At 35.4% G+C, this 13,234-nt stretch overlaps 1 protein-coding gene across 6 annotated transcripts in view; it reads right to left on the reverse strand.

The window, feature by feature from the left end:
• The window catches only part of LOC122809137 (plasma membrane calcium-transporting ATPase 3), a 4,021,470-nt gene that overhangs the window by 2,565,218 nt on the left and 1,443,018 nt on the right, over window positions 1–13,234 (reverse strand). The gene's annotated exons all lie outside the window — the stretch shown is intronic.

Raw genomic sequence — 13,234 nt, forward strand, 5'->3', positions numbered from 1 at the left:
AAAAGAATTCCTCTTCAAAAGTACAAACATTATTCTCAAGGACTAACTCTAATAATGTACATATAAGTGTAACCTTATTATGGGAAAAACAGTTCCTAGATGTAAGAAAATCTCTAATAGTCTCTACACCCCAATCATTAGGAATAGAAGTAAAAAGGGATTCAATATCAAGTGTGACAAAAATATAATTGTCATCTACTCCTTGTAGCCGATTATGTAGTTTCTGTAAAAAAGTTTTCGTATCCTTTAAAATTGTTTCACATTGATCTAGGAGTGTATGTAGGCTATTCTCAATATAAACAGATAATGGTTCCGTACACCAACCTGCACCAGACACTATGGGTCTCATAGGTGGTGCAGATTTGTTCTTGTGAATTTTAGGTAGACCATAAATTCTAGGAATCAACAGATGTGCAACATTAAAATATTTAAAAAGTTCTTCATCAATAAGATTAGTCATTAACAAATCAAAAATTAAAAAAGATACTTTCTCCACAATGCTATTCAATACTGCCTTTGAGATGTGTTGGTGGTATATACATAATTTACAAGCAGTCTCATTTGTCGCAGGTATAAGTCTTTGTCTAAAATCACAATGCCTCCACCTTTATCAGCTGGCCTTATTTCTATTGAGTGCATATATTTAACTTCATTTAAGGCCAAGTAATCATGGTTAGACATATTGGAAAAGCTTGCTTTAGTACCTTCTTTAAAAAGATATCTAAGATAATTCTTGCATACATTTATAAAAGTCTGTACCACTGGATGTATATTTGGTATGTATGTGCTTGGTTTCTTAAAACACATTCTTTCATTCACATTGTTTCCATTATAAAGTGTTTTTAAAGTAAGATTCCTACCTAGTAACCTAAGATCGTTTAACATCTCTGCGTGATCAGCACGTTTAGCTGGAATATAAGAAAGTCCCTTATTCAACAAGACAATATGTTCCTCTGTTAATGTAATGGAAGAGATGTTAAAGATCAAACCTGTATTCAATAATGTCTCCTCTTCACTGTTTGTTGCATTCGTTCCATACTGGGTTGACGCTGCAAAGTTCCCTTTCTCCCCCGGCTCCTCAATCTGTTCTGAATTGGTAGAGGAGACGATAGAGAGTGTCTTGGCATTAACTTCTAATTCCTGTAAATATTAGAACGTGCTAGTTTTCAGCACTGTGACTAAACTGCTTGTATGTTTATATTTTTAGTACTCACACTTGCTTATGTGACAACTATAATTTGTTCTGTACTCTGGCATTTCAGTTCGTATTCTATTTTATCTTATTTATAATGTTTCTTTTACTTTTTATTGCTGTAGAAGTTATTGGAGCTTTTTTCCTCGGGTCTCCACTGAAAATGTTTTTTTTTTTGTAACTCAGCTGGACCAATCCAGTTAACAAATGTTAAATATATATATATATATATATATATGTATATGAAAAAGGAAGAAGGAATTGATAAATGGGATAAAATATTATCTGTTACAATTTGGGTATTATGGACAAGACATTGTGAAGGACTGTTGTATAACATAAATAGAAGGCACAAAGATGTATTGGCAGAAATAAGAAAATGGTTGTAGAAAACGCACCGGGAGGATAATGTAAATTAAGAAAACAGGAATAGAATAAGTCTTACTAAGACTGCGTTGTATGACTGAAGAAAAATTGTCCCTTAGTTATCCAGACGACATTGAGACATTCTCCTTGTATTCATTTTCTTATACCACTGACTTATGTTTAGCCTTTTGAGCAATGAAAGATTCAGCGCTCCTTGAAATACTGAAACTTTGCAGAATAAAAGTCTCTTTAGAACTACACAAAATACCTTATTCTTTATCAACATATTAACAGGATACAGCTTTAGTGGTGTACATGAATAAAACTAACCTATTGCCAGGTGACTTGGGTTCATTTAGTGGCTCTGGTGACTGAGTGGCAGGGATGGATGGGTGTGCCTATCCTAGGAAGGAGAGCACTTGTTGATGCTCCCTAAGGTTCCAAAAAGGGGAGCTGCCCTCAGATGTAGTCAATGAGTGTGGGGGGCAGAGAAAGGGAAGTGGGTAGGGCATATAAACGAAAACCCCACATGGAAGCACAGATGACCGAGCCTCCAGAATGCCCTTAGGATCCACAATTGGCCCCAGCAATACTGGAGTAGTCTGGGAGAAGGATAGGTGGATGGCTGGTACAGCCAACATGGATATGGGGCACTGGGGTCCAGGCCAGAAGAATGAAGTCTGAGGGGGGGGGGTCCAAAAAATTTAAAATGAAAAAAAATTCTTAACAGGTCAAACTTGCTTGACCATTTCTTATCCCACAACATCCTCCAACTCTGAAATAAACTGCTTCTGCATATTAAACAAAATAGTACTGAGGGGTGTAGTAGCCAAGACGGCTAACTCAGAGCAGCAACTGGTGAAAATTCTGTGACTGAAAATTTTTCCCTAACAGAAAATACAATCAAAATTAAAATTTGGAGATACTTGTTAGCTAATTTTATTCATTAATAGTCGGAGAAAATATTCATAACTTCACGTTCTTCAAGAGTTGCAATGTTCCTGTCAGAATTTCAACTGCTTGGTTAAGACAGAATAGACTTCAGTGTGAGCCACCCAAGAAATAGTACTCAGGATTCTTATGTTAAAAAAGTAATTCAGTCAATAATATCTGTTATGTAAGATGGACAACTTAAAATAGACAAACTGCATACCAAAATACAAAGTTTCAAAGAAGAGACCAGAAAGAAAATAGAACATTCAGAAATTCTTATGAAACAACAAAGTGCACAAATCAGCAGTATGAAAGAAGCTTTAAATGATCATTAAGGGAGAATAACTGAAGGTGAGTCTCAGATTGGATTACTTTTAAAACAAAATAACTGGCTCATAGACAAAGTTGATGATTTAGAAAACAGACTGAGATAAAATAACATTAGAATGTATGGTATACCTGAAAAGCACAAGGAAGACAATATAATAAACTTCTTAACAACCTGGCTACATAAAACATTAAATCTATTTGAAACTTTACCTTTTGAAATTGAAAGGGCACATAGATCCCTAAGAGTACCTTCGAAGAAGGAAAACACTCCACTATGTTCAATTATAGTTAAGTTTATGTCTAGTTTAGAAAAAGAACAAATATTAAAAACAGCATGATCCAGCCCACCTATTAAAATAGGTGAACATGTAGTCAGATATGATAACGATTATTCCAGAAAAATAATGAGTAAAAGAAAATCATGTTTACAACTGATTGAGGAACTTAAAAAGAAAAATACTAAAGCTACTTTGGTGTTTCCTACAAAGATCAAATTATTTCTTTCTGAAGGAATTAAAATATTTGACTCACTGGAGGAGACATCTACTTTTGTTAATAACAAAAAAATCCTTAATACTAAAGACGTCTTTTAAGAGACAGAGTGAGCTGAATTCCTGGAAAACTGCTTCTAAAATTAAAAAGCTTTAAAACAAGTGACTTCTATTCTCTGATTCAAGACTTTTATTTTCTGAAACAATAAATTTGCCTTTTAAGTACAAGGCTTGTATTGGATTTTAAGCTTCAAAACATATGCAAGGATGTATTTATATTTTAAGCTAAAACATTTTTTCATAATGAGGAATATAAATGGTTAGTTTTACTGTTTTACTATATTTACAGTGAAAGACATAATACCTTCTATTTAACTAAACGTATATTTCTAAATGTTAAACAAATACTTCCTGGAAGAGAATGTCATTAAATTATAAGCAACATAACTGATAACTTTAAGACGTATATAAGTTAATAATTTTATTTTATTTTTTTAACTTTGCTTAGTATGTGCATTGCTGGGTTAACTGAATGTCAAATCTAAGTAATATGCTAATTACAAGTGTTAACGTGCTGGTGATTTTGTTTTCCTTGTTCCAGTGTAACACATTTCTTTCACAGATCATCTATGAAGCAAATGACACTTAGAAAAAGCTTGAGAACAAAAGAATGTTCCAGTTGTGTCAGAATGCTGGATTATTGCTTGCCTTGCTTCCCGCCTTCAGCTGTTATGAAGAAAATCTAGGTCAAAGTTCAGCATTGAGGGGAAAAGAACTTTTTTTCTTTCTTTTTTTTCAAGCATAGATATGAGATTAATCTCCTCAAAATAACTTTTTTTTTTCTTTTCTTAGATGTGAAGAATTAGTAAAACAAAAAGTATAGTAATGTTTTATACTGACCTGTTACTGACATATAATTTGCTTACATTTTGCTGAATTTTAATAGTGCATGCTGTAGTGTTATTAACTCTAACTGTACACATTAATGTAAAGAAGTAAAGTCAGATGTTTGTTACTAATAAGAACAGTTTAAAGGATGAATGAGAAACGTACAGAGGAATTTAGCAGTTGATGTGTGCTGTGAGTTGCCATTTTCACATGCAGTAATCAAATTCAAATGTCAGGATTTAAAGCTTAGATCAGAACAGCAGTTCACAACGGCTAAAACACACATTCAAATTGAGCAAGAAGGAATTGTTTTATATACAGTCAGTATTGCTTGTAATATAAGAAAAGTAAAATCTTATGAATAACATGCAAAAGCGCAAGGAATTAAATATATAATATGTAAGATTAATAAAAGTATCAGTAAGTTAAGAAACACATATGCATACTATAATCTCTAATAGAGAGCCGATGATTAAATAGCTCTTTGATGGGAGATTTCAGAAATACAAGTTATGTAGAATAAATTAGAATATTAGTGGGAAAATAAGATAGAAATATATTTAAATAACAAATTGTTCTTAAGAAGGACGTGTATTACATATACCTGCATATGGCAGAAATGTGAATGTACAAGATCTCATTTAATGTACATAGAAAATCATATAAAATATTTGAAAATAATCTGAAAGCTGAAATTTGAAGCTTGGTCATGTGAACTTTGAAGCTTTTGCATATTCTATGTTAAATCCAAGTTTAATTAATATACAAACTGGTAAGCACTTTCACTATGGAATCATAGCTTCTTCAGACCCTAATGAAACAACATATTTACTAAACATTTATATAACATTGTCATAATACACAGACCAATCAAAAGCTAAAACTAATAAAACAATTAAATAGTTAAAGCTGAACTCACTAAAAATGTGAACCCAGCAAAAGAAAATAGACATTACTTTTTCCTTTTCCTTCTGGCTTTTAAAACAGGTTTCAAAGGTAGGAATTAATTTAAACCATTAAACTTGGATTTATTTTACCTGCTGCCAGTTGTTTGCTGCCTGTATTACCTTTGGATATTTTAAATTGTGACTGCTTTGTTTCCATACTTGGATTTATTTTACCTGCTACCTGCTGTTTGCTGCCAATTTTACCTGTGGATATTTTGAACTGTGACTGCTGTGTTTCCACACTGGTGCTTTTCTCTGCACTTAGATCAATATTACTAATGAATGTTCTACTTCCTTTATCTGTAAAAGCCAACCAATCTTCTGGGGTCTACTCGCAGTAGCTAGAAAAGTTATTACAAAAAATAGAACTTGAAGTCGGGTCCTACATTCAAAGAATTTTTACATTTAACAACAATACTATGTAAAACTGAAAAATAAGTGATCTGAATAAGATCTATAAATCATGTTAAGACTTTTAGTGGTTGGGATAGCCTTGAAATGTTGCTATCAAAATATAAAGACTCTCAGTGTGTTAATTGTATAGTGTCACCTTGATGATTCAAAGTATTCATAACACTTTCTAACAGTATGTGATGTTGAATTTCTTCCTTTTTGTCTATATATTGTAAATATGTTAAATTAATAAAAGTTTTCTTAAAAAGAAAAACAAGAACTGCTACCTTCACGATCACCCTCAATAACTGAATCAGCATTAACAAATCCTCTCTGAGGCTACCATGTTCATCCCGTTTTCATGCATGAGGCATTACTTGACACAGCATGCTCTGACTAGGGTTATAACAATCTTAAAACTAACTACCTAGTGTGCATACATGCATAAGCACATGCAGATTTGACTTTGTGGCTGAAAATGAAAAATATGTAAATAAATGTCTAAATACATATATACATAAATAAATTGTTCTAGTTCTTCAGCCTCTGAAGCATTTTTTGTTTGTTTTTTTAACACCTTAATTAAAATAACACTTAAGACATAAAGTAAACATGCAATAACAGAAAACAAACCGCATTTTTTCCATTTACATACATACACTATATATATATATATATATATATATATATATATATATATATATATATCTCATATCTTTTTTTTTTAACTATCACCAGTCCAACATTACATAATTTGCTCAATTCCTGGCTTCCCTTAAATCTCACTCTTCCTCCTTCTGAACATTATTCTGTATGTACTTTTCCCACAATTTCCATTTATTTCTATGTAATTTGCTCCATCTGTTTTCTAAAGATCTCTCTTCTAGATGCTGTATCTCTTGTATAATACTTCAAATACAGTTGGTTTAGACATTGATATCAATTTTCTTGTAACTGCATTTCTGGGCAGCCAACAGAATTAAATTTAAGGCATTACTATGTGTAGGCAATTCAGTTCTTTTGTCCCAGCTCAGAAGAATCATTTCTTTAATTACAGGCATTTGCTCACCCAATATTTCTGCAGAGTAATCTGTAGTGAATTTTTAAAATTTGGCAACTCATTACACTCCCAAAATGTATATTCCCAGTTATCTCTTTCCTCCCCATCATGCCTCCAACATTTGCTATATATGTGAGGAAAAATTCTTTGAAGTCTGCTTGGGGTGTAAGAATATATAAGCAAATATTTCTCAGCAAAAATCTTAAACATTCTGGACTTGACTGCACTCTGCGACAACAGTTTTACAGGTTACATACCATCCATATGAATAACAGAACTTTAAATCCCAGTCTAATTAAAAATGAATTTGAACTGGAAATTACATTGAGGGTTTTACACAGGGTCAGCACACCTATAAACCCATCTTATTCAGGGGACTTTTTTCTGCACCTCCTTACTTAATACAGTAATTTGTAAAGTTTGTAAGGTTATTGCACCTCAGGCTAAAGGGAATTTCCCCAGTCAAGACCTTTTTTAAAAAAATATGCTTTTTTTTCATTTAGTGATATTTATATTAGAGATTGAAATACTTGGTGCATACTACCTATTCTGCATGGTCAGATAGATATGTCTATAGATGTAATGAAGGTTAAAGCAAGTCAAACCTCCATAACTGATATGTCATTCCAAAATAAGCAATTTAGAAGATATCCAGCAAAATATGCCCTATAACACTCTGTCTTCTACTTTGCTTAATAGTGGAAAAACAATTACTGGGGCATTCATCTCCTCTACTGAGGAAATGAATTTGACTATCATTCCTAGCACTGCAAAGCCAGCTGGAGGACACCTGAGTGATTACAGCCAGCTCTTCTTCCTGATTGGGGTTATTTCTTAATGAACAGCATGCCCTGTTGGAAACCAGAAGACAGCCTTACGTATGTTTGACATCTTTTATACAGCCATAATCTGAACATTGTAGAATGCCCTATGTAACCTAAGCTACATCCAGTATAACAGAAGATTAAGGCAAAATTAAAAGGCAGCATATGCATACAAAAGGCTAGAAGCCAGTATATGTGTGCCATGGAAATAAACAAATTGCATCAAGAAGACAACAACTAAATTCACTTTGTCATTATTGTGATAACCATTCTGTAGTTTCTCTTCTAATTAACAACCTAGACATCACCGTCTTTTTTTAGCAATGCATGCATATAGTAGATGGGGAAAGACAGCATCATTAAGCCTGGTACTTGACATTGCTAAATGGATTTCCTAATAGTTTATGAGGTAGTATACAACATATAATATAATACATTCACTCATACTGCACAGTGTATAGTGTGATACAATTACAGCTCCAAAGTCCATCCCCAGAGGGATTTTTCTAATTCTTTCTGCCTGTCCTTTTATGTTACTGATAGGGATTATGATGCAAATCAGGCAAATGACATGCAGGAGCAGTACTTACTGCTTATTAGCTAGCAGAATCCTTTACAAGAAAGTTATTTCAGTATTTTACCTTTTAGAAAACATTCAGAAACAGAAAGCAAATTTTAGGAAAGCAGTGTGTATGACACATTTTAGTACACTGCATACTGATTTTACTGTATTTGATTCCCTTATACTCCTTAATTACCACATGTAATATGAAACATCTCATTTTATGACAAAAAGATTCTTTTTCATCATTGAGGGAATATGTTCAACGCGATGATTTGTTTTGAATGGATGATTAAGAGTATTTATTGTGAAAATGTATTCTTCTAGCAGCAAGATCAGCAGAAAGCTGTACATTGTAGGAAGTTGATTTCTTATCGCCAACCTGCATCTACTCAACTGAGACATCAAGGAAGCATACCTCTCAACCTCTTAGAGCAAGACATCTGGACAAAGCCATAAATAATAGTAGGACAAAGGCCCAAAAATAGTGAAAATGTTTAAATATTGCTCTTGCAAACTTAGAAAGTTGATAGAATAACAGATTTTGCATTAACATTAATTTTCTGAATGGTATGAAGTCTACAAGTCAAATGTCTGCCATTATTTTCTAACTTTAATCTTTAATAATTTGCCACTAACTTGCCAGAAAACCAGAATTTTATAAAAAATGTACCAAAAATATGAGGAAAAAATCTGGACATTCTACGAAACTCTGTACAGTCGAGAGGTATGCAAGGAAATAAGGCATCAATACTATGGGACTAAGTAATTTTGCTAAATTGTACAATGTAGTCCATTATATACCTTTGGGCATGGAAATGCAAAGGTTCTAAGGCAGAACAGAAGTACATTCCCATGCAGTTGATGTTGCCTTCCGAAACACTGTTAAAACAAACCTCCATAAACACCTCCCAGCAGTACCACAGCTTACAAATATTCATGTATTTGACACCTACGCTCTCTCAGGAGTACTTCAAACACAATTAGGCAATGCAACTTACTTTTGGCAAGCATTCTATTGTAAAGGTACAGAAAACAATTTACCTTTCTAAACTGCCATGACTGTACTCAAAAAAAAGGCTTCCTCAAACCACTGTACTAAATGTTAGCTTTACAATGGATAAATTGAATCACTACAACAGCTTCAAAACATTCTGTACATCATTCACCATATATTGTCATGGTACTAGAAACCCAAAAGACCTGAAGAAGTTAAACCGAGAGTTCCAAAAGACAAATGATTAACAAAACTCAGTGCACCCAATCTGCATTTCATCAGCACTTCAGCTAATGGTATACTGTAATCTGTTCTTCCTGATTTACAGAGCTGTCTCATTTCTGAGTGCAAAACACGGATAGTACTATAAGCATGTTCTAGGAGTTCCCTTGCTACAATAATTAATCAGGAAGCTACAAAATAAAGTCAATGTAACTAAATGCAATGGAGCTCCACAGGTAATGGCAGGTTAGCAACTAACTCTGAAACAGAGTGCTTCCAAATAGCCTATGATTCTGAGGATGGTCTGTCAGATTCCTCTCTGACTTTATTCCTCTTTTCAAGTTTCCTAATTTCACTAAATGCCTAGTACAAACTTCACATTCTCCCAGAAGATGGTATGCAGTAAATATGCCACACCTACTCCTCCTACCACAGCAACACCTTTGTCACATGAGGACACAAACTGTTAGTGGCTGCCCTAATGTCACAACCTTGTTCAAGCTTCAGAAACATACACCTTCCTCACAATGTGTTTTAGCTCCTTAGAGTAAAACTGGACTATTTTACAATTTTCCTAGCTGGTGCTTATTCTGATGAGAAGTGTCCGACATCTGGTGGAGGATAAGTGGATTTTGGATTGCCCATTTTACTGCACAATTTCATATGGCAATAAGGGCACTGTTCACTAAACTTGACATACTTTGCCTATATGTTCAAATAGCTATTGGCAGCACTAATCCAAATCATTTTTTTATATTTATTGTTGACATGTATAACTCTTTCCTCAAACAGAAAAGTACAGTTGTGTAAATTCCACTTACTTGTAACAGTAAATGTTAGTAGAACATACTGCTTTACTGGTATATGGGTGGTAGTGCTGTACTACCTTCCCTCTGGCAGTCTTCCAAAGCTCAGAACTGCTCTCTCTGCTTGTCTGTGGATGTGAAGGAAAAATCAGCTGCCTAAAGCAGGAAAGGTCATCACAGCCAGAGACAGCAGCTCTTCGGTTTTCTCTTAGGGCCTAAAAGGAAGACTGGCTGAAAATGCAAGATTTATGAACACCCACTGTTTCAAACTAAAAACTGCACACATGCATACACACCACAACAAATACTGTTTAACAAAAATGGCAGCAACTGCAACATCACACTAAGTATACCCAATAAAAGGGAGATGGTGATAGGGTACTGACTGTAATGCAGTGTGTTCTACAAACATCTTCTGTTACAGCTAAGTGTAACTTACACAACTGTATTATGCTCAATAAATGCACTGCTTTACTGGCACGTGTAGATTCCCAAAGTTTACCCCACCTGAGAGAAGGAGGGGTAAGGATCCAAGACCCCCCTGGAATAACAGTCCCCTCAAAGTCTGCTGTGGAGCTAGGAAATGTAACCAACTTGTAGCACTTCATAACGGTATGGACAGCTGGCCAAGGCGCTGTCTACAGAATTCCTCTACAGTCCACTCCTTTTCAAAATGTTACTAATAAGGAAAAGGCTCCTGTGTAATGTACTTTACCATGTCTGGATTCACCTTGACATTATGAGTGTAACAAAAAGCATACTATAGGACAACCCAAATGCGAAGGTTTGCCTAGAAACAGGTTGGCCTTTCTATGCCTTTCTATGCCCCAGAGAAGGAAGTAAAAGGCTTTTTGGCCTTCCTAAAGGATAATGTCTTGTCACGATAGGATATGAGTTGTCGATGCACATCCAAGGCACTAAGTATCATCATTCCTTAATTCTCAGCTTCCAGCAAAGTCCAGGGGAAAAATAGACTGGATGAGAGTGAATTCTAAAACCACTCACACCAATAAAGAAGAATTAGTGCATATCACAACCCAGTCCCTGTGGAAATCAAGTAAAGTTGTCCCACCATGACAGCTGCAGTTCAGAAACTAGCCTTACAGATGTCAGAGCCATAAGCAAAACAGTTTTCCATGTTAAGAACTTAATGTCAGTGTGAGCTGCTGGTTCACATGATGGCAATGTCATTTTTTCAAGAAAATAAGAGAGATCCCACAAAGGAGAAACTTGTTTGCAAAGGGTTCTCATATGCAATATTCCCCTTCATAAACTGTTTAACCAAAAGAAAAGGAAGAAGAAAAGAGGGATCCATAGGCAGACCTACAGAAATGGCCATGAAATGCACCTAAACAGATATACAGTAAACCATCTTTAAGAATCTCACACTAAAATATCAAGACCAGAAGGATATTAACTGCAATAGACCCCCTGTTCCCCTTTAGGTACCACCTGAAAAACTCCATCCATTTTCGAAACATAAGAAATTCTAGTAGCAGGTTTTCTGACTTCATTTAATATCTCCTGCACATCCTCAAAAAACAAAAAAAACAAGTGCCTAAACGGAGTCAAGATTGAATTATCCAGGCTGTCAAATTTTCTCCGTATGGGGATGCACCAGTCACCTCTGAGACTGTGTGAGCAGATCCAGACTATGAGGACGTCTGTAGTAATTGCCCTTGGCCAATACCATTAAAATGAGGAACCAATATTGCCTAGGCCAAAAGGGAGTCATCACAATGAACTTTGGCATTTCTTACTGAACCTTCAGAAATGCAATAAGAATCAGTGAAAAGGGTGGAAGGCATACAGGAACATTCCTGTCAAGGGATCAAGAATGTGTCTGCCTTCCAAGCACGGCTGCTTGGATATTTGGAACAGAATTTCAACAACTGTCTATTTTGAAAGGACGTAAACAGATCTATTTGAGGTCTTCCTCACATCAGAACTAGATCCTGCAACACCACTGCCTTGAGTTCACACTCATGTGGCTCTGACCAGGATCTGCAAAGTCTGTCTGTCATAAAGTCTGCTCTGACAGGATGGAAGATACCTGACAAGACCAAGAATATGAAGAAACCAGCTCCCCAGGCTATCCATGCCAGCCAGCTAAAAGTATAAGATCTTGTACTCCAAAGAATGTTGAGACTGTGGTGAAGTTCACAACCTCCAGAAAAGAACCAGGAGTCCAAAGGTGGTGAAGGATTTTCAAAGCGCAAACCACTGCCAATAACTTCAGATACAGATATGCTTCTGTGCATCCCTGAGCCCCCAAGTGTCTAGCACTTGCACCCCACTGGCACAGCTCCCCAAACAAAGTGAGACAAATCTACCAGAATAGATTGCACTGGCAATGTAGAGGAGAAAGAAAGTCTTAAAATGATACTAAACTGTCTTCTCTACTACTGAAACACTCATCTGAAGAAAGGCAACAATGGCAACTAGGATTCCAGAGAATGAAGCTGCTGGATCAAAATATTTTGGACACACCAAAGAATTATTATCAAGAAAAGATGGGCCAGTGGAAGCAGGGTGAAGGATATATTCTCTCCAAGAATTATTATGGATTCTCTGTTGAAGTGACTTTCTTCCTGGAGAATCCACAAACACTGTCTGGTTAGACATGTTTTGACTTCAGAAAGAAGGACCACGATTTAGCAGGAGTCAGTTAAACAAACCAGAAAGACCAGTCTTTTCAAAGGTGCAAACATGACTTCCAGAGGTTTAGCTACAAGCCTTGCTAGGACAGGAAGACTGAAACCTTCTCTAGTGATTCCAAGCACCTGGAAGCTGTTGTCCAAGTATGGAAAAAAAAGAAATGGACAGAGTCTGATAGTGGGCCACTACCAGGACAAGGCATTTGGCAAACACTAGAGGTGTACTGGCTAGTCCAAAGGGTTAACATAAAACTGATAGTGCAGACCAGACACCACAAAACTTAGAAAAAGAAGGGTCCAACAATGATCTCCATGACCGTTCTGAACTGGAAGGAAAAAAGAAAAAAACAAGAAAATAAAAACCAACTACTAGATAAACCAAAAACGAAGGTCACAGCTCAAAGAACTTGTTTATTTGGTAAGCGCTTTCGTTCATTCACATGATGTGAGTTTGGTCATGTGATTTCTGACGGGTATTTAAATAAGAGGGTGTGTTTGATAAAACTGTCTGAAGAAGTTCATTGAATGTGAATGAATGAAAGCACTTACCAAATAAACAAGTTCTT

Source organism: Protopterus annectens, chromosome 8.part0 (genome assembly GCF_019279795.1).
Source record: "Protopterus annectens isolate FY-2018-M chromosome 8.part0, PAN1.0, whole genome shotgun sequence".
Taxonomy (NCBI): Eukaryota; Metazoa; Chordata; order Ceratodontiformes; family Protopteridae; genus Protopterus; species Protopterus annectens.